The sequence below is a fragment of the Struthio camelus genome, chromosome 2, assembly GCF_040807025.1.
Source record: "Struthio camelus isolate bStrCam1 chromosome 2, bStrCam1.hap1, whole genome shotgun sequence".
Lineage (NCBI taxonomy): Eukaryota > Metazoa > Chordata > Aves > Struthioniformes > Struthionidae > Struthio > Struthio camelus.
Genome location: NC_090943.1, coordinates 99,228,601 through 99,252,289, shown reverse-complemented (window position 1 = coordinate 99,252,289; position 23,689 = coordinate 99,228,601). Strand labels below are relative to the sequence as shown.

At 38.8% G+C, this 23,689-nt stretch overlaps 1 long non-coding RNA gene across 6 annotated transcripts in view; it reads right to left on the bottom strand.

The window, feature by feature from the left end:
• The window catches only part of LOC104146069 (uncharacterized), a 488,271-nt gene that overhangs the window by 30,393 nt on the left and 434,189 nt on the right, over positions 1-23,689 (bottom strand). For 2 of the 6 annotated variants that reach the window (XR_011139055.1, XR_011139059.1), the window contains 6 exons: positions 8,579-8,626; positions 6,821-6,960; positions 6,362-6,495; positions 5,851-6,050; positions 3,712-3,765; positions 1,905-2,134 (listed from right to left, as the gene is read on the bottom strand). This is a non-coding gene — a long non-coding RNA (uncharacterized lncRNA). Of the gene's footprint in view, positions 1-1,904; positions 2,138-3,711; positions 3,766-5,850; positions 6,051-6,361; positions 6,496-6,820; positions 6,961-8,578; positions 8,627-23,689 lie in introns of all 6 variants that reach the window. The other 4 variants (XR_011139058.1, XR_011139057.1, XR_011139056.1 and 1 more) reach the window with 2 other exon arrangements.

The window sequence follows — 23,689 nt, the reverse complement described above, 5'->3', positions numbered from 1 at the left end:
TTTATGTGAGGGAAGCAGCCAATTACTCCATTGATGTGTGTTGTTTTATAGGCTTTTCACTGCCAATCAGTGTCACAGCTTTTCAGCTCTTTTTCCAAACAAGTGCACATTATTTCATGCAGTTCAACTGATTTTAGCCTGGCAGCAGTCTGTAAATAAAGCTATCCGTTGTCAAACAGTTAGCTTCTTTGCCTTTGCACATCACCTCTGAATATTGCCGGAGAAACAACCAACCACTACCAGTGGTTATTGGCCCAGACAGGCACCAGAAGGTAATCTGACCATCTCTTTTTCATGTCAATGCAAAATGCAGCTGGAGAAAAAAGTGTATGTGTAGCCTGGGAGCTGTCTCAAAGCAGAGTAAGGTTCACAGCATCCTCCTCTGGAGCCTCTGAGCAGGAGGCAAGCTCTTGATTACTTGGTGCAAAGTTGAGTTATTTTGAAATGTCAGGACCAAAAAGGGATTTGGTTTTTCTTTAAGTAGCTAAGTGAGGAGTGATCAGAGACAGCAGGCGGAGGCAGCAGGAGTCTCATCCTGCTGGCACTGATTTTATCTTCACTGCCCTTTGAGCATTTGTGTTGCAATTTTCACTAGCTAACGGTTTCAGCAAAGGTTTCTGTTCAGCTAATCAAGACATATTAGACATATAAACTGTCAAAGACCCTTTTTGCTTAGAGACAGCTCTCTCCAATCTCTGAAAGAGACCTTATTGCATGAGAGACCTCCTCTTATGCAATCTGCTGTAGTCTCTGGCAAAGACTGCAGAAATCAACAAGAATTCTTTGTATTCCTCTAGACAGAAAAAGTAAAATAAAAGTAGCATTCAATCAAGGCCTCCTCAAGGAGGTCTTGCATGGGCAAAATGATGCTGGAAACTCATAAAAGCTTGCAACATCCTATCCAGCTGGGAAGTGTTCACTACACAAGGGACAACTTAGTTCATTCATGCTGTATGTTCATTCACTTTTTTCCAGCTCAGTGACTCTGATACTCAGACATGGGTAGGGGAAGATGGAGTAGGGGAAGAAAGACATTTCAGCCTTTTCCTCAAGGCTTTTAGCCCCAAGACAACATTATCCAATGATTAGATAGTGGTTACTCCTATCCAGACCTAGCAGTTATTTTTGGATCTGCCCTTTTACAGGTTTCTGACATCAGACAGTTACTAAAATTCAATATGCTTCAGTTGCTTCATCTATAAAATGGGGGTGAGTGAGACATGCTTTTAAACATGAGGGCAGAATGTTTTAAAAATGCTTCAATCTCTTCATATGAATGGCTCTGTGGAAAAGTGAACTATTTTTATCTTACAAGCTACCAATAACTTGAACATACCTATTACCTAAATACATGGCAGAATTTTGTTGTGATTGGGTAAATAGTTTTTATTTTGTCCACCAGGAAAGCTGGTATTAACAGTCATATTTATCTGCTTGGATCCAACTAAACAATTGAAAATCTTTTCTATCCTATACGTCCAGACATGGAGTTATCCAACAATTCAATACATTTTCCACATAGAAGCATGTCCTTAAGTTTCATGCCTTTCACTGAAATCAATCAAAAAATATAGGATCAGGCCTTAGTAAACTGTTTTAGTGGCACTTTATTGATTGATTTGCTCAGCCAAACTATTACTTAATTTAATATAAAGAAGTGTCCTGTTGCAGCTCAATACACACTATTCTAGGGCGATGTCACAAGAAAATACTTTGAAGAAGTATTTCCTCCTTTGAAGAAAAATAGAAAAGATAATTCATTTTGTTATTTTCTAATTAGAAACCAGTAGCTGGCTCTGACTCAGAGCCAGAGGAGAATTTACAGAAAGAATCAACTGTAAAAGTGGGCTTAAGGACGTAGTGCTTGATTACTGCTATCTCTGGAAGGGGAACAGGGCACTTACATGATACTTGAGGTAGTTCCTCATAATCCAAATACAACCCTTTTCCGGAGGGTTGAAGTCAGAAGAACCTTTATCTGCTTAGTCCCGTCAGCTCATCAACATCTGAAATCTTCTCACAATACTTTCTAATTTGTGATGGTTGATTTGAGTAAAAATACAAATCCTCCCAAGCATGGCCAAAACTCATCAAAATTTATGTAGAACATAGGAATGCAGGAATGATAGCGCTGCTGCTGAAAGAAAAATAACATCACTTAAATATGCCTTGTGAATGCAGATGAACAAACACCCCATGCAAATCTCCATTCACTACAGAAGGTATTGACAACTTTTTCTCATGAGTTTTTCCTAAAGGGAGAGGTAGGCAGTTTTAAACCATTATATCAGAATGGTTTTTATTTTTCCTTATGATAAGCAAAACTTTGTCCTACTGCACAGTCAGATAAAACCAGTCAAATCAGGAATTCCCGCACATATTTCAGGCTATTTTGTTCAAAAAGCAGAGAAAAGGAATGAAAATTGCAAGCTTCATTAGAGAAACTGAATGTTTTTGTAATTTGCAGCCTATTTAAAATATGCTTGCTGAACTTTTGGACTGTCATGAGGAACGGCATTTTGTGATGAAAATGTAGCAGATACATAATAAACAAGGGAATCCCAGGATGTAATAATATTGTAGGAGTTGCCATAGAACAATTTAAGAAATGTAGGTTATGGAGCCATTATCTGACCTGGTTAGGAAGGTGAAACTACATATTCAATTAAAAACTAAACCTATATGGACACAGAAAAGTCATAAGGTATATCTGTAAAACAGAGAAATATGAAGGTAACACACTGGGCACAAAGATAAGATCGTGTCTTAGGAACTGAGATTTAGGTGCACTTGATCAGAGGTGTCACTTAGCTGTGAACTCTGTCACAGTACCACTTAATTCTGGCCTTAAACACACACTGATCAACTTTTTATATGAATATTCTCATTAAAAAAAATGCAATAAATGAAGTTTTACTACTCAGACTCACCTCTTTGTACCCGTAATCATTTGCTAATTTAGCAGAAGAAAAAGAAATTAGAAAGCCTGCCAATGTTTATCTAGCTTAAATAGCACAACTCTTGTAAGGATAGGGACATTAACTAACTTTGTTGGAAAATGCTTGTGCCAGCTTTATTTGGGGTAGGTCAGCTTCCATAGGGAGCAGGTGGGAACAATTTTCTCCCTTTCTCCCTTCCCCAGCACTTGCTACTTCCACAAGGTTACAGTTCCTGGGACTACACGACCCTTCCCACTCCTCAAAGGGAAAGAGCAAAAGGAAGCAGCAAATCCCATGTATAAGAAGCAAGAAAATATCACAAGCTGATACTTTCAAGGTTTCCTGGTGCTTCTGCATAGGAGCACTGGGGTCAGCAAAGCAGAATTTGGCTGCCTTGGTCCAGAGGAAGTCTCATTAATATTTTCGGGAATGGCTTGACTCTTCTTCATAATGAAATTTTAATTTCAGGTCCTTATAAAACAAACAAACACCTCTACCCCCCCCAACAATAACAGAAAGCATATTCCACAGAAAGCATGCTTAAGGTATTTTAGTAGCACAGCAAGATTTCTGTGGTACAGCTCAGCTCTGCCTTACCCCGTGGCATCCAGAATGTGTCTGGTTTTATCTGTTATTTTTCCACAGCTTCTCTCTTAGCTTCCTCAGCCATCACATTCCTATATTTACACAGCTGCTGCTGAAGTTGTAAGTCAGCAGTGGCTATTGTTGCATAAACAAATGGAACATGTGGATCTTGCCAAATATCACTTACCCGACTTCTCCTCCTTGTTCCTAAGCAATTTATGTTTTGGCACTAACAGACTTCCTGAAAATTAAAAAGAAAGTGCTTTCAGACGTGTTTCGTGTATAATGCTTATCTATTCTGGCAGACCAAATTTTGAATAATTTTAGAGTAGGAGAAAATACAAATCAGCAAAGTTTCAGTGTAATGCAGCAAGAGTCACTGTCACGCTGAGACCAGTGCTAAGGACCTCGGGCATATCACCTACCACCTGAACCCTATAGGCCCTCCACTCCCAATCCTATGCATGACCCTTTGGCTTTAGCTGGAGAACCTCACCCTTTCAGGACAGAATCCCACTAATGCAATGTAAAGTGCTCTGGTCAAACTGTCAGCAGCTGTACTTGCTTTTCGTCCTCCTTCTGTCATATCCCTTAGCATTCAGATGATCAGAACGGTGAAGCAGCTTTTCATACCTTAAGAACGCATTTTAAAACTTCAGACCTTAAGAACGCATTTTAAAACAAGACATTTTACAAAGGCGTTTGGATGATCAACTGACTTGCAGCATCAGGGATATCACTGACTAACTTCCAGCATCTGTTTTCTTAACTCCTTTTCCTAATTACGCCAATTGGAATAAAGGAATTCATGCCGTTGTTTGCCTCCGGACATGGGAAATAACCCCCCACATACTGAATTAATGATGTGCAAAAAGGAACAGCACACTGAGTACAGGAGACACAGACAGATCAAGATTAAGAAGTAGCTGTATTCTTAACCTGCGTTATCGAAGGTCTCTGAAGCTACAGATGTGGCTGTACAGATCAACACTCCATGCTACTAGACACCTCACAGGAGTCCATTTCACAACACTTCACTCTAAGTAAAACTACAAATCGGGGTTATACCTGCTAAGGTCAGTAACAGAAGAGGTGTGTTACTGAATTTAAGGCTTAGCTAGATACTCACTTAGCAGCAGACAAATCATACAATACACAGAATACTTCAGGCTGGAAGGGATCAGCATGTGTCAGGCTATTCAGGGGGCTCGGGACTCCCTAGCCTTTCCGGGCATCTCTGCCGGAATGCAATCTTCCTCATGGTGAAACATTTTTTATTTTCATCCACTTGTGATTTCTCTTGTTGCAAGTTGTGTCTGTTGCCTCTCATCCTATCACTGTGCACCTTCAAGAAGAGTCTGGCTCTGTCTTCTCTATACCCTTATATTAGATAGCTGTAGATAGCGAGAAGATCTCCCTTTAGCCTTCTCCTCTTAAGGCTAAACAAAAGCAGTTTTCTAGGTAAACTCATTCAGCAATTTCTAGAATTGAAAGAAAGGAATTTATTTTTTCCACTTCTCTGCTTCCTCTTCACAGTGCACAAAAGCTATTGAGAGAGACTATCTACAGATGTGGAGCTTGAAGAAATATTGTGTCAAGAGAAATTAGGGTCATAAGGAACCAAAAGTACCTTAGTGCTTAGCGCTCATCCCTGCTTTTTGCAAATGATTGTGGGCTTTGCCAGTTATCGAATAGCATCCTCACGATGGTGTACAGACCTCAAGGAAGAAGATAAATCTGAGCCCATTCAAACGAAACTATTTTATTGGGAAGTAGCCTGTTTGCAGTGGGACAACCTTTTATTAATAAGGTCATTGTCTGCTGCCTCAGAGCTAGGGGGTCTGGGAGGACCCCTCCGCCAGCTTCCCCAGAGACAGGGACTGCAGTTATTTGCCAGATGCCTCTCTTTGGGCACCTCCCCTACGTGGTTTGTGCTATGACCCCTGAAAGCATTGAGATCCTTCCTGTGTGGTGGAGTGCTCTGTCTGAGGGGGCTGCCCCCAAACTTGCACCTTCAGTTTTTTGGGCTCTGCATCCAGCTGTGAAATGAGGAACCTGAAAACTGCAGAGTAGGGAGGTGCCCTGGAGTCTGGGGTTCTGGCAGGACCAGTGTCTCCAGTGGGTTGCTGTGAATCTGTGGGAGGCCTGTCTTTGATGTGTCAAGGACTTTTCGGATTAAATCCCATTGGGTTCAATTAACTGGGATTTCTTTGCTATATTTTGTTTTGCCCAAACTTCACAACACCTTTTTTCCTGCCAACTTTTCCTAATTAGCAATTAGGTGTTAGCAGTTTCAAATGTATTTGCAAAGAGATTTTCTACTTACTTTTCCACCTTCTTCTCCTACAGTCCTAAAATGTTGTTTTCTCTTTACTTCTCTTGCAGAGTGAGCAACAACCTGCATGCAGGCAGCTTGGTAAAGGGTCCCAGGCCTGATTTTAGGGTTGATACAGGAGCTGTGAGCAGAGCTGAGGTTTTATGGGCCATCCCTTTATGTATGGTCACCCCATTGGAGTTGTGCAGAGGCTGTGGATGTGAAAAAAATTGGCTTAAAAAACATCTTCACTACAGATAATTAGTTAGGAAAGGACCAGCTTATTCTTCAGACCTCCACTCTGAATTTGCAGAGTTGCTGCCAAGGAAAAAAATGACCAGGTCAGAACCTGATCTCGTTTTCACCAGGATAAATACAAAGCCTTTCACCTGAAAGCCTGAAGGCAATAACGATACATTTTGACACTGATCAGAATCTGAATCAGCCTGCTCAGAAGGAAACAGGACTCGCTGCAGAGCAAATGAATCTCTATATGCTGGACCTGATTTATATCATTGCTTACCTGTGTCCTCTCATTTCTCCAAGTTTCATACTGGAAAATAATCCTACAGCACAGGGATCCAGATGAGTGTGAATTAGGCTATGATATGTATCAAATGAGGCAGCCACATTTCATTTTTCCTGCAGGCAATCATTCTGAGAAGAAAAACAAAGCAATATAACTGGAGACAATCTTTCTAATTGAGGTCTCTCAAACTGCCCTGAGGAATTAAACAGAAAGAGCTGTAACAGAGCCATGTAACAGAGCCTCTAAAATGTCATGGCAGTCTTTCCTACGTGGAAGCCAGCAGGTTCAATGGGAATTGATAAGAGCCCACACCCTGGAAAATAGTGTACAAGAAAATTCATTAGCACTGAAGATCAATGAGAGTGTCGTTCTTTGAAGAACCAGAGGTTCATATAAGTCTTAGTGAATTTTATTTTTCCTGAGGAAAAAAAGAAATCATTTAGAAAAACTTACCTGAATTTCACTAGTGAATTTTCCTTGTACATGATTTCAGTTAATTACACTGCCAGTATCTGCAATCAGCAAAATACCTTGTGTCTCTTGGGATTCTTTTTCAGCTAAGGCCAAATGAGACTTCAGCTTTTTGAATGCACCTGAAATAGTAAGAGGCTCCTGTAGCAAATAGCGTCAGCTTTCTAAAGGTGCTGGAAGGATTAAGGAAGACATTCGTTCACTTTAAATTTAGATGAGGTGAGGATACCTGAATTAGCATTATTTTAAAGATTACCGTCCTTATCACATCCTTAGGAATTAATCTTTCCGTAATCAGTTTCAAGTTCCAAATTAGAAGATTTCTATATTCAGTTTAGTCAGGTAATTTTCTGTAATTATTATTAGCAATGACACAAAATAAGCCTAGCACATGCATTTTCAACATTCAGGAAAAAGAAACTGCAAGCTTAAGTTTTCTAATGCAGTTTAGAACTGCTGGTATTTCTTGAACTTCCTTTGACTTTTCATCTTTAAATCTAGCCTGTAAGTCTAGTACAATATATTCTGTGCTACTGAAGAATAATTATTTCACTCATGCTAGCCCATAAGGGGGTCATACTTCATTAATTCTAATCTATTTTACACAGATGTTAAAGCCAATTAATTTTAAAGTTTAAATAAAACACAGGTTTTAAATATAGATTAGCAGTAGCTAAAAAAGCAACAAAGAGGCTAGCACTGCTCTTATTGAACTCCGTAGCAAACATCCCCCTGGGACTTCAACAGATAAAGAATCAGACCTTTTCATTTTTTCTGCAGTTAAACGGCCCTGATTCTTTGTTGTCTTACATGAGTGATATGTGAAAAACAAACAGACATTTGTCATCCCTAAGTATACTGGCTACAAAATTCACAACTATATAAAAAAATAGTGTTTATTTAATATTTGATTGATAGTATTGTAAGTCCTTACAGTTATCACATTTCCACCCCAATACTAATTGTCAGGAGTTCTTTAAAGTGCTTAATGTCCATCATTTTTGTTAAGCAATAGAGTTTTGAGGCCATTGCTATAGGAATTAACAAGTTGACAAGAAATTATACTACTGTTGTCATTGTTTGGAACTGCTGTTATTCAGGTGACGCTCACGAATACATATACTGGAGAGAAAAAATGGAATTTGAAAAATACTTGCTCCTATAAATTGGAAGAATCTTAGCTGGATGGAGGTTTCTGCATGACTCACCTCATTTGCCAGTTCAAAGTGTTTTAGCACCCTGTTACACTGACAGGCTGAACAAAAGGGAAAGCCTCTAGCTGAGATATAATTGCACAGGATTTCTGCTGAAAAATGACTAGGAAAGCCATAAACAGTGCCCAGCCATAGCATATAAGAAGGAGTAAGATTATGCTCCTTTAACAGGATTTTTTAAAGCATATGGCCAGCTGGGTTTTCTAACCTGATTCAGATGTTATCCCTGAACAGGCAGTGAAATTGCTCTGGCAAATATCTTATCCTTAAAAATATACAGTATTAATTAAATGTTATTTTTTAAAGAAAAGTTTCATAGGGCTAGTATTTCCAACGATTCACAAAAGTTTAGGGCCTGAAAGTGTTTTATAGATGGATAAGCAAGAAGTTCAGCTCTGCAGCCCATTGCACCCTGGAATGCCAAACCAAAAATGCCTAAACAAGACCTCTACAAGAACATTTAGTGCTTGAGGTTCTCCAAGGTAAGTGCAGAAATGTTTTATTAGGTAAGGTCCAGCCTACTCACCTTATCTGCAATATTGAAACTTAAAGCCAACACTGGAAACTACACAAACTGTTAGGAAAAAGTAAAAAAAAGAGAAGAGTTATATCACTTCCTAAGCAAAATGAGATATAAAAGAAAAATTGTGCATGCAGTAACGCTGTTCACAATGAACAAACCAAAACCAAATGTCCAATATGTATCAGTTCCCCTATATTTTGGTTTTCCTTTAATGTTCCATATTTTTTGCCTTGATCTATAGTAAATGCTTCAATTAAAGGAACTCTTGCCTGTATCCTATCTAAAGGACATCCTAGTGAAACAGTCCTTTGATGCATCATACTTCTCGGAGAATCCATGCTTGCATTATGTTTTCTGAGCAAGATTAAGCCCTTAGATTTCAAGGTACATTTCAATGTATCTCAGAGAGATCAAAAGCACTTAGGTTAGTGGTGCTAGGTCAGATTCAGATTGACCAACAATGACTGGTCATATCCTAATGTCAAGATGTGCTACGGCAATGCATGTGTGTGTAAAGAGAGAAAGAAAGAGACAAGTGGCCTCTTTTCATACTCATGATTGACAATAAACATTAAATGTATATTAAAATAGTAACCACCAGATTCATACATTTATCTTTTGAGGAAGAAGTAGGTTTATCTGTAGAACTAAACTCCCAATTACCAGTAATATCTTCAAACCATTCATCTAAGTAAACGTTTCTTGTAGGCTGAAGTTCATTTTTCTTTTCAGCAGGAATGCAGTTATTTGAACTGTCTGCTGCTTTGGATACAGAAAGAAAACTGGAGACATTTTAAAATAAGAATAAATTCCTATTCAGTATATGTAAGACCTTGCTGATTCACTGCATGCAACCTTGTTGTCTCTAAAGCAAATAAACAGGAGAAACTTCAGCTCAGGGGTAAAAAGCAGGTATCCAACTTTTCCCCTGCTACACAAAGCAAAGAATACCATTATTACTTTGCATTTTTTGAAAAGTTAATGCTCCTGGATGCTGTTGTCCGACACAATACCTGTGTTCCTCAGTGTGACTATTTTTAGTCCCAAAAACGTACCCACTCGTAATCATCAGCACATCAAAAAGCATCTACAATAGACCAAAATGGCTCCAGGCATTCTAATATTTCCTAGGAACTTGACCTGGACTTTAATCTTAACTTTCAGATTGAACCTATGGCCTCCCTACAGTCAGTGGCAAAATTCCCATTGGCTTCCTTAAGGCCGAGAGTCCAGAAACACTTGACTTCCCTGTTGGCTGAAAGTGATGGTCAGGCCCGTCTTCTATTATGCCCCTAGCTAGAAAATGCATAGACTAAAAAACGAGCTGCATTTCTGAGTTGGCTACTGCCATTTACCATGCTGAAGGTGCCAGAAATAAACAATCAATCACAGTTAATAATATCCTGAATTAAGGCTCTTTTTTAAAAATCATAAGGCATCCTCTGAAAATAGCGCACTAGGCAGTGATGACAGTAAAATGATATGATTTACAGAACATGAAAAATGGCTAGGAGCTGTTTTTAATAGTAGGTCCAACTATGTTCTAGCTCACTCTGCAGCTTGCCTCTAACTCTAGCCAATTCTGAACGCTGCAGAAAATGAAATAATTGTACTTCCCCCATTTCAGCTCTAAAAGTAAAATACCATTTCAGAGGCTGAAGCTGGAGGATTAAATCTCAATTTGCTCTCAGTATTTATGACACCAGTGAATGTCTGGGTAGTCCACATCCTCGTCTGGTTTTTAATCCTACTAAATTCTTGATTTCTGCAATGTATTATGGCAGTGAGTTCCACAGTTTATTTCTACAGAAAGAGAAGACATTTCCTGCGACTCATTTCACATACACCTTATGTTATTCTCTGCTGCTGGAAATGCAAAATTTGGGTGTTATATTGACCCTTCTACTTCATTTAATACAAGCCCTAAAATGAGAATGACACTATATTCCTTCAGCACAGCCCTGTTTCTGCAGATCAATAGTAAGAGTCTCATTAAAAGGCAACCCAGGCCTCTGGTTAGCTCAATAACCTAGCTCAGTTCTGCAGTTATTCTGACTGAGCAACTATGCAAGGTGCTACTTCTTAGTTTACTAATATTGAGCATGAGCAAATTATGGCTTATGGTGCTATAGACAAACCACCTATAAAAAATGATAGGTAGCGCCACTGAGGTTCACTACTCTGTTCCACTCTAGCTAGAATGAAACTCATGAAACTTCAAACATAGTTAAGGGAAAGCTTTTACATCTTTGTTGTTCGACACTGTTTCATGAATCTTTATATTGCTATTTCAGCTAATCTGACAGCCATCAAGGCATGACACAGAATTAGTATTTTAAACAGAAATTTCAGACCCAGCACTTGGCTTTCCATTAACATCATTTGCATGAGGCAGGCTTTTTTTTGTGTGTGTGTGTGTGTGTGTGTGTGTATTTTGCAGTAGAATATTGATAATGAAAATCGATCAGTGGCTGATAGTGAATGCTAGGAAGACCCCAGTGATGCTAACAAGATACTAGCTTTTGAACAGATCAGGGGGCTTTGGGAGGGGCAAGGAGAAATAACTTAAAGGTAAAAAAATTAATTGAGAAGTATGACAGACTGCAGCAACATTTCTGGCACTAGGTAAAGCTGTATCTCATTTGTCCATTCATATTTTAGGAGTCTCTCCTTATTTGCCTACAAGTTGCTAGCAACTACACTAAGTGTAACTTTGTCTAACATTTTCACATCAAGACACTGATTTAATGATTGAAGCAGCACTGGGGAAAGAAGCATCACAAGACATTAGAAGATTATACATCACACCAATTTAATGCATTACAGAGTAAATCAATTGTGATGAATGGAACTTCAAATAATAATCTGATTACACAGGGACAAAAACAAGAAGCATCCAGGGAATTTTACAATGTGGAAAACAGACAGATTAGATCTGAAATTAATCTTAACTAGATAATCATTTTTGTGTTCCGGACTTGCTTGCACAAAGTATGACTGACACCCCAGGGACTACCATAGGAGTCAGTGATAGAAATCCTTTCTTCTCTGGTGAACGTGCAATGCTGTCATTCATTTAAGAAGAATTTGCACATACCAAGACTAAATCTGACTGTACAGCTTTTCCATTCTTAAGGGTACATTTCTGCTATACTCTGTGGTTTTGGCAATTTCAGAGGGTTATTATGAGCTCTTTGCAGGAGAAGAGTCTAAGTCCTCTATCCTGCAGACACCTAAGCATGTCCTTGTGTTTAAGGATATGAATAGTCACACTGTCTCCTCTGGGATTACTTGGATACTGAAAGTCAAGCACATATCAAAGTGTTTGCAGGATTGCTGCCTAGGGAATGAGAGACAAAAGGCTGTAGAAAACATATTATTTAATGAGACTCTACTAAAAAATATAAATTTTATTAAACTTTGGCTAGTTTGTCACAGATCAAGAAGTATACTGAGTCTAACAGTCTATATTTTCTACTGAAATTTTTATTATCTGGATACATGCTACTATGTATGCATACAGTGATGTTATCTGTGCTAATATCTTTCAGATATTTTATGCAGAATGTCATAAGCACATGAAATCAGTTAATTCCTTCCACATTATGAATGCAGAATACTGATTTCTGAGCTATTAGTAATGTGCATTCACAGTACACTGTACTGACTCTGAAGGATCCACAATTGAATGCTGAGTAATTCACAAAATTAAAGAAAATGCAAATAAGGTGACTGACATGATAGCAGAATGCTGAATTCCCTGAGGAGTATAAAGGAGGTATTAGTATTTTTTTCTTCTTGTATAAAAATCACCTGTTAGACTATGATTTAATTCATTTCAGTTTTTATTAAAAACCCTTTCATTAGTCTGACCCACTGCATATGACAGCTGCATTGCAAAAGTAACACTCATTTGCAAGTGCAGATTGGCTCTCTTGACTGAGACAAAGCACAAAATATTGCAAAGAGAGAAATTAAGGGTGGAATTGCATTTATATAGTTAATTTTATAGTAAATATGTTTTATACTGATTTATTTAAAATATGCCTCAGTGACATCAGTGCAAATTTTGCACCCATGAAGACCGCAGTTTCCTACTTCAGACTTCCTGTGATCCAAATCTCTGCAGGTCTGCTTTGACCAGGTGTACTTTGTATTACCATTTAATCTGAGGCAGCTAATCCCGCCCCTTCAGTAGTGAACACTGCCCTGCAGGGATGTGGAGTTTGAATTTAGGGAACCGAAAGACTGATTTTCCTTTGCCAATAGCTGGAGGTAGGATTGGCTTTGTGAGGAAAAGATTCTTGCAGACTATTGCAGTGCCAAACACAATCACATCTTTCAGCCTTTGCAATAGTCTTCATAGTGCAATGAATTAGGCTCACATTCAGCCAGATACTTGCTTGCAAGCATGTGTTTAGATAAACACACTGCTTGAAGTTTAACTTTTTCTTTGGCGGACTACAGCCTTAAAAAGATAGTTGAAGCTCCTTGAGCTGGATTAAAACCTACTTCAGCCACCACCCCCTTCCATGGGTCTTAATTTTAAATAAAAATAGAACTATTTGGAAATTCTGCCTCTTAATAAAATCGGCTATTCCCTTACCATTAAATTTTGCCTCACAGGGACAGGTAGTCTATTTGTCCAATAAAAGGGAATGCTAAGATGTATGTATCAATGCTTTGCTAAGCATCTCATTCGTTCTGGTTTGCATAGTCAAGACTTGAGATGAGGGTGTTGATATTTTTGAATACTTGTCAGGCCCCAGGGAAACCGGAAAAGGTTAAAAATTTACTGCAGACACTCCAAATACATTGCCTCAGTGTATGCACTCCAAATACAATGTCTTGTAGACAAAGCTGGCACTGATCCTCTCCCCTTCCCCTCTAAATCTGCAGCAGATGAGAGTAGTTATTTACTGTCCATTGTTCAAGAAAAGCTTCTTGAAGAGCAGTGAAATCTTTCTGACCTGGAACATACTGCGTGGAGAAGCGTTGGAGTTCAGGATAATTTTGGGACTGTTTCTGTTATACAAAGATTGATTACTTCCAACCTATCAACATCTGGGGCAAAGAAATTGTGTCTTAAAGGGTATCAGCTTTAGATAAGCAAGAAAAGAACCACCATGATGGAAGTGTCAGCAGAGGCACATACAGTGCACTTGTTTGCTGAGGCACTGGCACACTTCTCTATTTCTATTAGAAAAAAAAGATGGCACCTGTTCAACAAGGAAGCAGCTTCATATATATGAATGTAAAAGAAAAAGAACACCCTGTATAATGATAGGAATTTTATTGTAATGGTAAAGATCAATATTCAAAGTATCCTCCAAAGTATTTCTTATGCTTCTTTTAGCAGAGCACTGAATGAAAAAAAAAATTGGGGTTGACTCCCCATTTCTGGATTAGACAACTGTTTTTTACATATATGTGGTACAATCTTGCATTTGTAGTATCTACTGCTAAAAAAATGGTTGCTCTATTTAGTTACAGATTTGGCCCTTAGAGATGCATACCCTCAAATCTTGTGAAAGTAATGGAAATAGTGCATAAAATCTGGTTCTAGAGCGTACCCCTTTATAAACCCCACTTCCGAATCTGTATTTCTCTGAGTTATGATATTATGTGCTACAGTGGCAGTTAAAGGTCCCACCTGAACTTGGGACTACTTGGAGCTGGTACCATACAAACATAACTGGAGACAGTCTCTGTGGAATCTGAGTCCAATTTGCTGTTCTCTGCAGGGAGGGAGCCTGCTCTTTGTCCCCAAAAGTTGAGATATATTCTCTGACATTTTCTGCATCCATATAAACTGGCTTCATTAAGACTTAAACAGGTTTGAAGTAAATTGCGTACGAATTTACACAGTGACTATAGACCTCTAAGCAAATTCCTTTTGAAACGATACGGCTGGCCAGACTCCAGTAGCATCCTTTTACAAGATGGTTGGATGGAAATGCAAAGTAAGATTAGTGTAGCATGGTCTACAAAGATGACAGGTAATTTAATAGGAGCTGAAGACATGCATCATCTGGACTCACTTGCTGTGTGCCCTGGTCCCAAGAGTGGTGTTGTCTTCATGCAACTGCTTGTTTACCTGGGCATGTAATAAATCTTAGCGACTTGCCGTTAGTATATAGTTACCAGAATTTTACAAAGGAAAGGTCTGACTTATTATCAAATATAGAACTAATCCTGTCATTAATCTTTTATGCATAAATCAGGAGACCTATTTGATGCCTAGACCATAAAAAGGAGTCTCTATTTGACCACAGAGGGCCCAGGCAGTGCTTGGCAAACGCTCTTGCCCAGGCAGAACGCGTCATCCTCATCCATAAAGTACTGAGCTCCCTCCTTGAATGGGAACCATATTTTCTGGGAAAGCCTAGCAAATCAGCCCCAGGTACATTCTGGGATTGCCTAGTTTATTGTTACTGTTTATTTTTCTACAGAGCTAGTCTAGCTTGGTCCAGTTTTAAAACTAACTGAAAGCAATATCTCCCTTCTGAGATTCTTGCAAAATTCAAACTCTAACAGAGGTGTTATTTGATAGTAAACACAGGGTAGAATGCTAGTTCAAACTGTAGTTCCTATAACTAGTTGTGATGAGAACCAAAAGGGAATGCATTCAGTGCGTGTGAGCGGTGGGGGTATATAGTCAGTATATATCAACTATATACTTGATGTATTCAATGAAAGCATGTATAAGTAGTAAATTTCTATTCCCTCCTTGCATGCCACAGGGTAGAAGACAGCTGGCTAAAGGAGGTAGCATGAAAGAATATGAACTGCATTTGCATATATCCTGTGATACATGACTGGCTGGCTACACCACCGTAGGACTGTCTGTCTGCTTGTGGCTGCGGCCTGGAATCACCTGAGTAATCACCACTTCACTTTCATAGGACTCATCTGTGAAACGTCTCTGAGGATAAAGCAAAACTCTCTCACCCACATTTCTTCCCCAAAAGACAATACTCCTAGCATTAAAGATTGTGTAACTGGACACTTGAACATAAAAAAAGAAAAATGCACTCAAATCATTTGGAAAATTCAGGAAACTTTTTTCTTTTTGGTACTCCTTTATCCTATGAAGGGGCTCTCTTTATTTGCTGATAGGGTTCTTGTTACCTTTCAACATTCTACCAATTCTTCTCTGCCCCTCATTGATTGCCATGTCCCAAAACTCTTGCCATATGCATTAACAGATGTGATGGTGAGGTTGGGAACTGATTTACAGATTGCTTTTAACTTCAATTGTTTTTTAAAACAATACAGCTAAAGCAGTAGAAAACTCTGGATAAGAGACAGCCCTGCTGTATTTAAGAGTCTATTATTGTGGTTTAATTTAAACCACTCCCTAAATCAAAGTGATATAAACTTGCTTGATGTCTATTTAAGCTTTCGTATTATTTTTACTCTTGTGTAATTAAATCCATTTTGAATTATGCTTTGAGGCAAACTTGCTCAACTCTGTACGTACACAAGCTCTCAGATGCTGTTACCAAGATCCCATTTGGAAATGGTACAGCTCATTAGCTTTGTTGGCTTCCAGAGAGTTCAGAGTGGTTTGAATTTCCTGCCAATTCAGTGGTACTATTTAGTTTGCATTTATAAGCTTGTGTTTCCTTTTGACCCATGATGGCCATCAAGCACAAGCACTGAAGAGCCAGGTCTTTCATCAGCTTTTGCAAGTGGAGGAGAGCTCTGAGACTTTGGATAAGTGCGGTGCGTTGCCTTTCGCTTCCTTTTACTGCTGTTTTATGGAACAGAAGGAAGAGACAATGTGAGCTTTTGCACAAAACTGAGGTGACCTTTCCAAGTTACATGTGGGATCTGCTGCTGTTTCTATAGAGACCAAATGCATTAACCTGAGTCAAATGGGAATGTTTGCGGCTCATTGAAAAGGATATCATTTCTCAGAGAAAGTTGGAAGATTTAAGTAGAAGGGCTGATTCTCGTATGTTACGTTTTAAATAAAGGGAAGCTACATTTACACTTCCTCAACTGGATGTCTGAGTAAGGACATACTTTTTGTATCTGGTTTCTCCTTTTGAAGGGCTTCCAATTTCCAACTTGCATCACCAAAGGGCTGTCCTACTTTAGCGTCCCAAATGTTTCTTAGGCTGAATGAGACTCTATGAGAATTGGTTTAGGGCCCAAGAAAGATGCTTCTTCCTCTGTCAAAGAGACTGCAAAAATACTCTAAGATGCTCTTTAGATTGACCATCCAGCACCCATGAGCTCATAAACCAAATCCAAATCTCCACTCAAGGCAGGTCTGAACACATTCTCCTTCAGATCTAAACTCATATTACTTTAACACTCATCACTAGGGCACAGAGTAAAATACTTTTGACTACGTGGAAAAAAAGTTTAAAAAAAAATCTACAGGAAACAGTTGCCTTCCTTTTTTTGGGAACCGACAATAAAAAATAATGATAAATTTCTATGCTAACTATTAAGATTAACTATTTGCACTGATCTAAGGTGCTGTATCTATTTAATTTGCATGTCAGCGGACATGAACCATGTCCCAAATACTGCTTGCGGTCACCTGTAATGAGCTAGATACTGTCTGATCATAAAAAGACATTCAGCTCCTGCATGTGTGAGCATGGAGTTTATCTTTTCAGTAGGGGAGCAGAGCGTAAAGCTAGGAATCTCTTCGAATCCAAACGGAGGTCTAGGAGCTATATACATTTAGTAAAATAAAACTGTACGAAAAATCATCCCCCAGCGCCTTCCACCTGTTTTCCCACTGTAAATTCGGAAGTCTGAAAATAAAGTATTTCTGTTTATGATTTTTCTCTTTTCGTCTCTTTCTCACACACTCATATGTTCAACCCTGGCTTTGGGAAGGGGCAGTATACCTGCTGGGCTGCAGAAGTTAATGAAAAAAAAAGGGACACTAGCCCTTTTAAAAAAAAGGAAAAAAAAAGAAAAATATGATTATGAAATAGCGCAAGAACTTAAAGGCTAACAGAAAAGGATAATTTGACAAACATTGCATGGGAGAGAACTATGCAATTTAAAAATGGGAAAAATTATAATTATCTTCCATGAGAAAGAAGTACTAGTTTGAAATGCACTGTTAGTTTGAACTGTGATGAACCTCTGAATATTTTAAGGAAGGTATTATTCAAAAATGGCAGTAAGGCAGCCAACGCATAAACAGCTCTTCATCTCTTACCTAGCTTGGCTGGCTTTCAGATCAAACAAGTGGGATCAAAGTTTGTTTTTACAAAGTCTCCTTCAAATGCAAGAGTCCCCAAAGTACTTTATGAAATGACCCTTTGAGAAATATAATATCTAACACATAAGAAGTTAGAAATGCGGTATTTGGCAAAACAGAGAGAGATGCTATGTAGGAGCAATTAAATAATTGTTTTTGTCATATCAAATATAAAATTAAATATTTCTAAATGGCTTAATTTTTCATTCTGCTCACCAATCACATAACTGTTCTAAAATGCTGCTCTAAGGGCCTGAACACTCTGTTGATCTTAATAGTTTTGATGGCACACTTCAGTGCTGCATGTTAGCATTCCTGGAATGCTTAATGATCAATTTTAGGATGCATTTTGAGCAATCATTTAACTGTGCAACCCAAGGGTGAAGGTTGAGGCTTAAATGTAAGTCATTTAAAATATCTTGCTTTTCCTGCTTGCTGGCTTGCTGCAGCTGGGAACAAACAGAGCTTGTACATTGTCTGTGACCAGTGCTATGGGTTATAACAGATTCTGCAGAGTGAGGAGAGCTGAGAGGAGGAGAGCACTGATGAGGAAGGGAAAGGCTTTCAAAATTGGAACTGTTCTGACCTGGCACTCCTTGGGCACTTATTCTTTGTTTGATAAGGGTTAAGCTATTTATTAAGGACATTCATATGGGTGCTTTGTGTGCCTGCACAATACGATACCTCCAGATAAATAAAAGAGCATTAGTTTCAAACACAATCCTGGTTTATCCAGTGCAATAGGACAGGCATATGAATAGACTGGAAATATTGACACAGAGTAACGGAAAAGGTTAAGTCAATGTTTGCTCAATGCTGCAGTCCAGAAGTCATTTTTAGTGCAGCAAATACTAAGATTCCTGAGCAGGAAATAAACAAAGAGGTCAAAGCAATTAACAGATACCTTGGGTGAGCTCACTGCATGCACAAACAGGCACAGCAGAGCACTCTGTTTGTTCCAGTCTGCTGGTTAACCTGAACACACGAGCAACATCCTGTTGCCCACAGCTTTGCAATCATGTTGGTTTTCCTCCCTTTTAGGGGGTACTGAGTTTGGCTGCAGTTTTAGGTATTTGACAGCCAGCAATGTCATCAAGGGCCTGCTGGGGAGTGGGGAATAGAGGAATTAGCATTTTCAGGGTTTGTGTTCATCAAAATAGGGAATTGCTCCTGTTCATATTGGCAGCAATGAATATATTGACTTCTAGAGGCACAGGACTGGGAATTGAAGGAGTCATCAATCTTGTTACAGAGAGTATTGAACAAAAGCATAATAGATGCTCTGTCTAGTCTGTATATTTTTCACTTGCAATAGCAATGTATCACTGGAAAACACATATACATGGGAATTGATCCGATAGCCAAAATCAGTAACTAGGGACAAGCAGTGCAGCTTAGGAAGGCAGGTAAGTAGTAGGTCTTGGAGCTTTCCTGGATAGCAGCCCACAGAGCCAGTTACCTGGCCAAACTCAGATCTGTCTGCCAGCTTCTGTAAATTACACCATCTGCAAAAAACCCTCCGAGCCTGATATAGCAGGGAAGAAGTTCTGGTCCCCCTACTCAAGACAGAATAAGAGAGAGAGCATGCTGTGTCTCAGCCGAGCTCCTCCCCTACTTGGACACTTCCAGGCACTTCAAGGGAAGCATGCATTTGCCGCTCAGGGGAGGACACGCTGATGCTTTATGAAGCCAGAGGTGATGTGTTCTGAGGTGGCCAAACATGGCAACTTACATGCAAGAATTAGCTCAGCCCTGTGAAACTGGTGCCACTTTCTGTGTCTTACCTGCTTGCAGCTGTTGTTGCACTAAAAGCCATACATCACTTCCTTCATGGGGAAATATCACTTCACATTGGGCAGCAGTGAAGCAGTTAATGTAATTTTTGTGGGAGAGCGAAAAGTGTCTTGCTAGGTAAGTAAGTCAATATTACAAAACAAATTCCATGAAGAATCTCAGGTTCTCGGGAAGGAGAGCCTTCGTTCAAGCAACATGAGGTGGGATACGCTTCTTTCACACAGGCAAACCACTTAGCACCTTAAACTTTCAAAAATGAAATTTATCCCTTTATTCCAAAAGACATTCTTCCTAGTAGATGGGATACCTTTTGGGATTATAAAATCAAAAGCTCTGAGATTTTCCTGAAATTGCTGAGATGAGAAGGAGGGCATGAAGTTCACTTTGACAGAGCTAGTAACAATCTAAAGAAAACGAGCATGCTATGCAGCGCAAGATTTCTCTCTCTAAATAAATGAGCCACCCTTTGCTGAGATGGGGTACCTGCAAGAAGAAACGAAAGCTTCCACAAAGGCTAAATGTATAGTATAGATGTCATATGAGGAGAGATAGAAGCAGAGCCTTAAACTGCATGCCCTCAAAATTCTGCATCCAAATACAGATATTTTTCAGATGAGGCTCATTTCTATTTGAAGTCTCTATCTAACATGTCAATGTGAGCTTGCAGCGACAAATATGGATACTTGAAGAAGTACATGGCAACTGGGAAAAGTCTTGCGTGAATGAATAAAGTTCAAGACTTAGTGGGAAAGATTGAATAATCTGGGTCTGTTTACCCTGCAGATGGGAAAACAGAAGGGCAACATAACAGTGCCTTCTCTGCGCATAAAACATTGCTGCAAAAGGAATCTCTCTTTTGTTTTCATTTCAGATAGTGCAAGAATTAAAGCACTTAAACTGAAACAAGATGCAGGGCAGGCACTAGGAAAATACACTTTCTAGCAGTGAAGCACCAGAGCAGCTTGCTTGGAAGCTCTTGGAATCTTCTTTGCCAGAGGTATTTAAGACCTAGATGAACCTGGTGACCTAAGTATAGCAGACATTAACTTGTGAGGAGGCCAGACCAGCTTGCTCCTTGAAGTCCCCTCCAACTCTGCCTCTTTTACTCAGCATCTGGTAGGAGCTGACATGGAAGGGGCAGCTTCCACATCCTGATGTACTTAACAAGGAGGTGAAGGAGGGATGGTGTTTACCTGAGTGGAGCAATCTGTCAAATCGCATGCTTTGCTTGTGTCACTGACACTGAGTTAACTCTTCAACAGCACAACTGGAGAGTTTACATCAACCCTCACTTACGTACTTTAAAAAGGGAAATACTGTTTTTATCCTGTCTTCTTAGAGAGTAAATAGATTCTCCATCCCAAATAATTTCCTACTGTATACAGCTATTCTTGAGTCCATTCACCTTTCGAAATGCAAGTTCAGAAACAGTCTTTAGAACTCAAAATCTTTGCTTCATTTTTCATTCTTGCTGCCTTTTTTGTATTCCTTGTGCATGGTTTCCATGATGGTAAATAACACTGGAGAGGTATTTACAGTTTATCAATTACTTTCTTAGCCACAAAACATGACAGCATCAGGCAAGACTTGTTTGAGGGTAGAATTTTTTTAAAATGAAGTTAAATTTTCAGGTTGAGGCTCATAGAAGTCAAAGGGGAATTGCAGACAACAATAAATACATAGTATGAATATTAATGTCTCCCCACATAAATGACTCACAAACAGCAGCTTTTCTTATGCCATATATTTGAGATACTCAAGTAAATCTTTAGAAGGAAATATGCCTCTGAACCCTGAAAATAATGCACAAAGTTGTTCTATTCCCTGGCATCAACAGCATTTGAGGATTTGGAAACAGCTTGTATTACCCCATTCATCAGGTCTTGTCCTGTTCTGTGGTCCCCACATTATTCTAACTCAAAGTAAACACATGTTCCTGTTTTATTGAATCATTTATATGTAACAGATATCAAATGGCAAAGAAGGCAAAAGGAGTGAAAGAGGTAAAGCAACACCTATTAGGTATGTGTGAGTCTATGAAGTAGCTCACCTGGAGGTAAACCAAAATACTGAATATGAAAGGCTTTTTTTTAGGTAGTTTTTCAGGACTTATTTAGACTTAGAAAACTAAATATGTTAGACATTTCATAAAGATCTCTCACCATGCTCAGAGTGTTGAACTGACTGGCTAACATGAAAAGGAGAATTAATTAGAATCAGCCTTAACAGGAATAAGGAAACTATGGGATCAAATTCTTTGCATGCTGCAGGAGAAAGGAAGAGGCTGTTTGATTACCTAATACAGAAGGAGGAGCAAACATTTTTTGATCTTGAAATCAACTGATCCGAAGCAATTTGCACCTGACATATGGAGTGTTTGTTTTATACAACAGCCTGCAGTATGATATAAAAACACGTAGGCAAACTTTAAATGAGTTTAGCTAGGTAAGAAGAAGTAGCGTAAATTAGCTGGAATAGATATCCATTCTGACATAGTTAAATTGTTTTCAGTGCTTGAGATAAATTGCTTCAAGCTACCTCAAATATTTTCACACTACACTAGTGAAGACTTCTCCATTCTGCTGTTTCATTGCAGGAAGTGGTACTGTGGTTGAACAGAAAAAACGGAAATAACTGAATTTTAAGTTGATCTGAAAAAATTTTTTTTTCCATTTCCCAAAAAGTGTTTTGTGTTTAAAATCCTTATATTTGACCTATAATCATACGTTGTCTATAGCTTTTTTCATTTTTTTCTAAATTTTACATTTCTAAGTAAAACGTTCTTTTGAAACAAAAAAGATGCTCTTTAAAATTGAATTTTAATGAGAAGTGGCACTTACTGAAACAATTTGTGTTTGGTAGTAATTTGTGCATACTTTTGATCAATCTATCTTTTTAGTATTAACGTAGTCAAAAATTGTTTGCTCTGGGCCAGTCAGCATTTTCCGTTTATTTGACTAAAAGACCTGAGTTATCCTTGTGCATCCACTTAGCCACACATATCCTCCAATCTTAATACAAAAAATGGACTTATTACCAACAAGCGTGAGAAGATTATACATCTCTCTCTGTTCTTTTCCCACTGCAGTGTACTCAGGAATATGTCATGAGCGAATGCCGAACGGAAAACCTACATCTATTAAAAGAATTCCACCCCAAACAAGCATATAAGAAAATGTAATCTTCCTAAAGCTATCAAGGACTTCTCTTCTGTCCTACACTATCGAGGATATATCCAGTTCATCCATTCTCCTTCTGAGTGGAGAAAAAAAAGAGAATTCAAGTCTATAGCAAGAACCTGGGAAAGTACTGTGACTCACAGGTTAAGAAATAAATGTGGATAATAGGGCCCATATGACACAAGCTGACAGTATACGTTCTACCCAGAGAAGAGGAAACAACTGGGGGATTCAGGACATAAGTGAATATTGGCATGTAAGAAAAGAGACTTCAAGGCAGCAACCACTGAAAAGACTATAACCAAATATCTAGAATTTCCTCCTTGGGCTCAACTGACTTAAGTAGTATTAAACTCCTCACCCTAAATAGTACTTTCCTATGTGAAGATTTAGAAGGTAAAATATTTTGTTTAATAATGAACGATAGCTATTATCCCTAAGAGTCACTGTATTTTCATCCCCCTGCTTAAAACTATTCTGCCATCTCCATCCTTAAAGGACAATAATTTAGCAGAGATCACTTTTTATGTCTCAAGATACATACTCAGTCTCAGTGCCATTTAATGTGCTCCAAAATACTTCTCTGATGTGTCTAGTGGGCAAAAACATATGTTGCAAATGTGTATAGAGGAAAATAATTTCAGAAATATAGGCAGAGATTTTCAGTGCTGGTTGAAAGGACAGAACTCAAGAGCAACCACCTCTGGACGTACCACAGTTACCTTGGGGTCATCTGCATTGCCTTGAAAACAACACAAACTGCTTTCAGGAACTGTACAAGGACAGAAAGAGTGCACAAAACTCAGTTAACAGAATACTCAGGTATTCCTTGTAGATAATTTGGGTTGTAATAAACAGTCCCCTCCTCATATTAGCTAGGTTTCAAACAAGCCAAGGGAATATGAT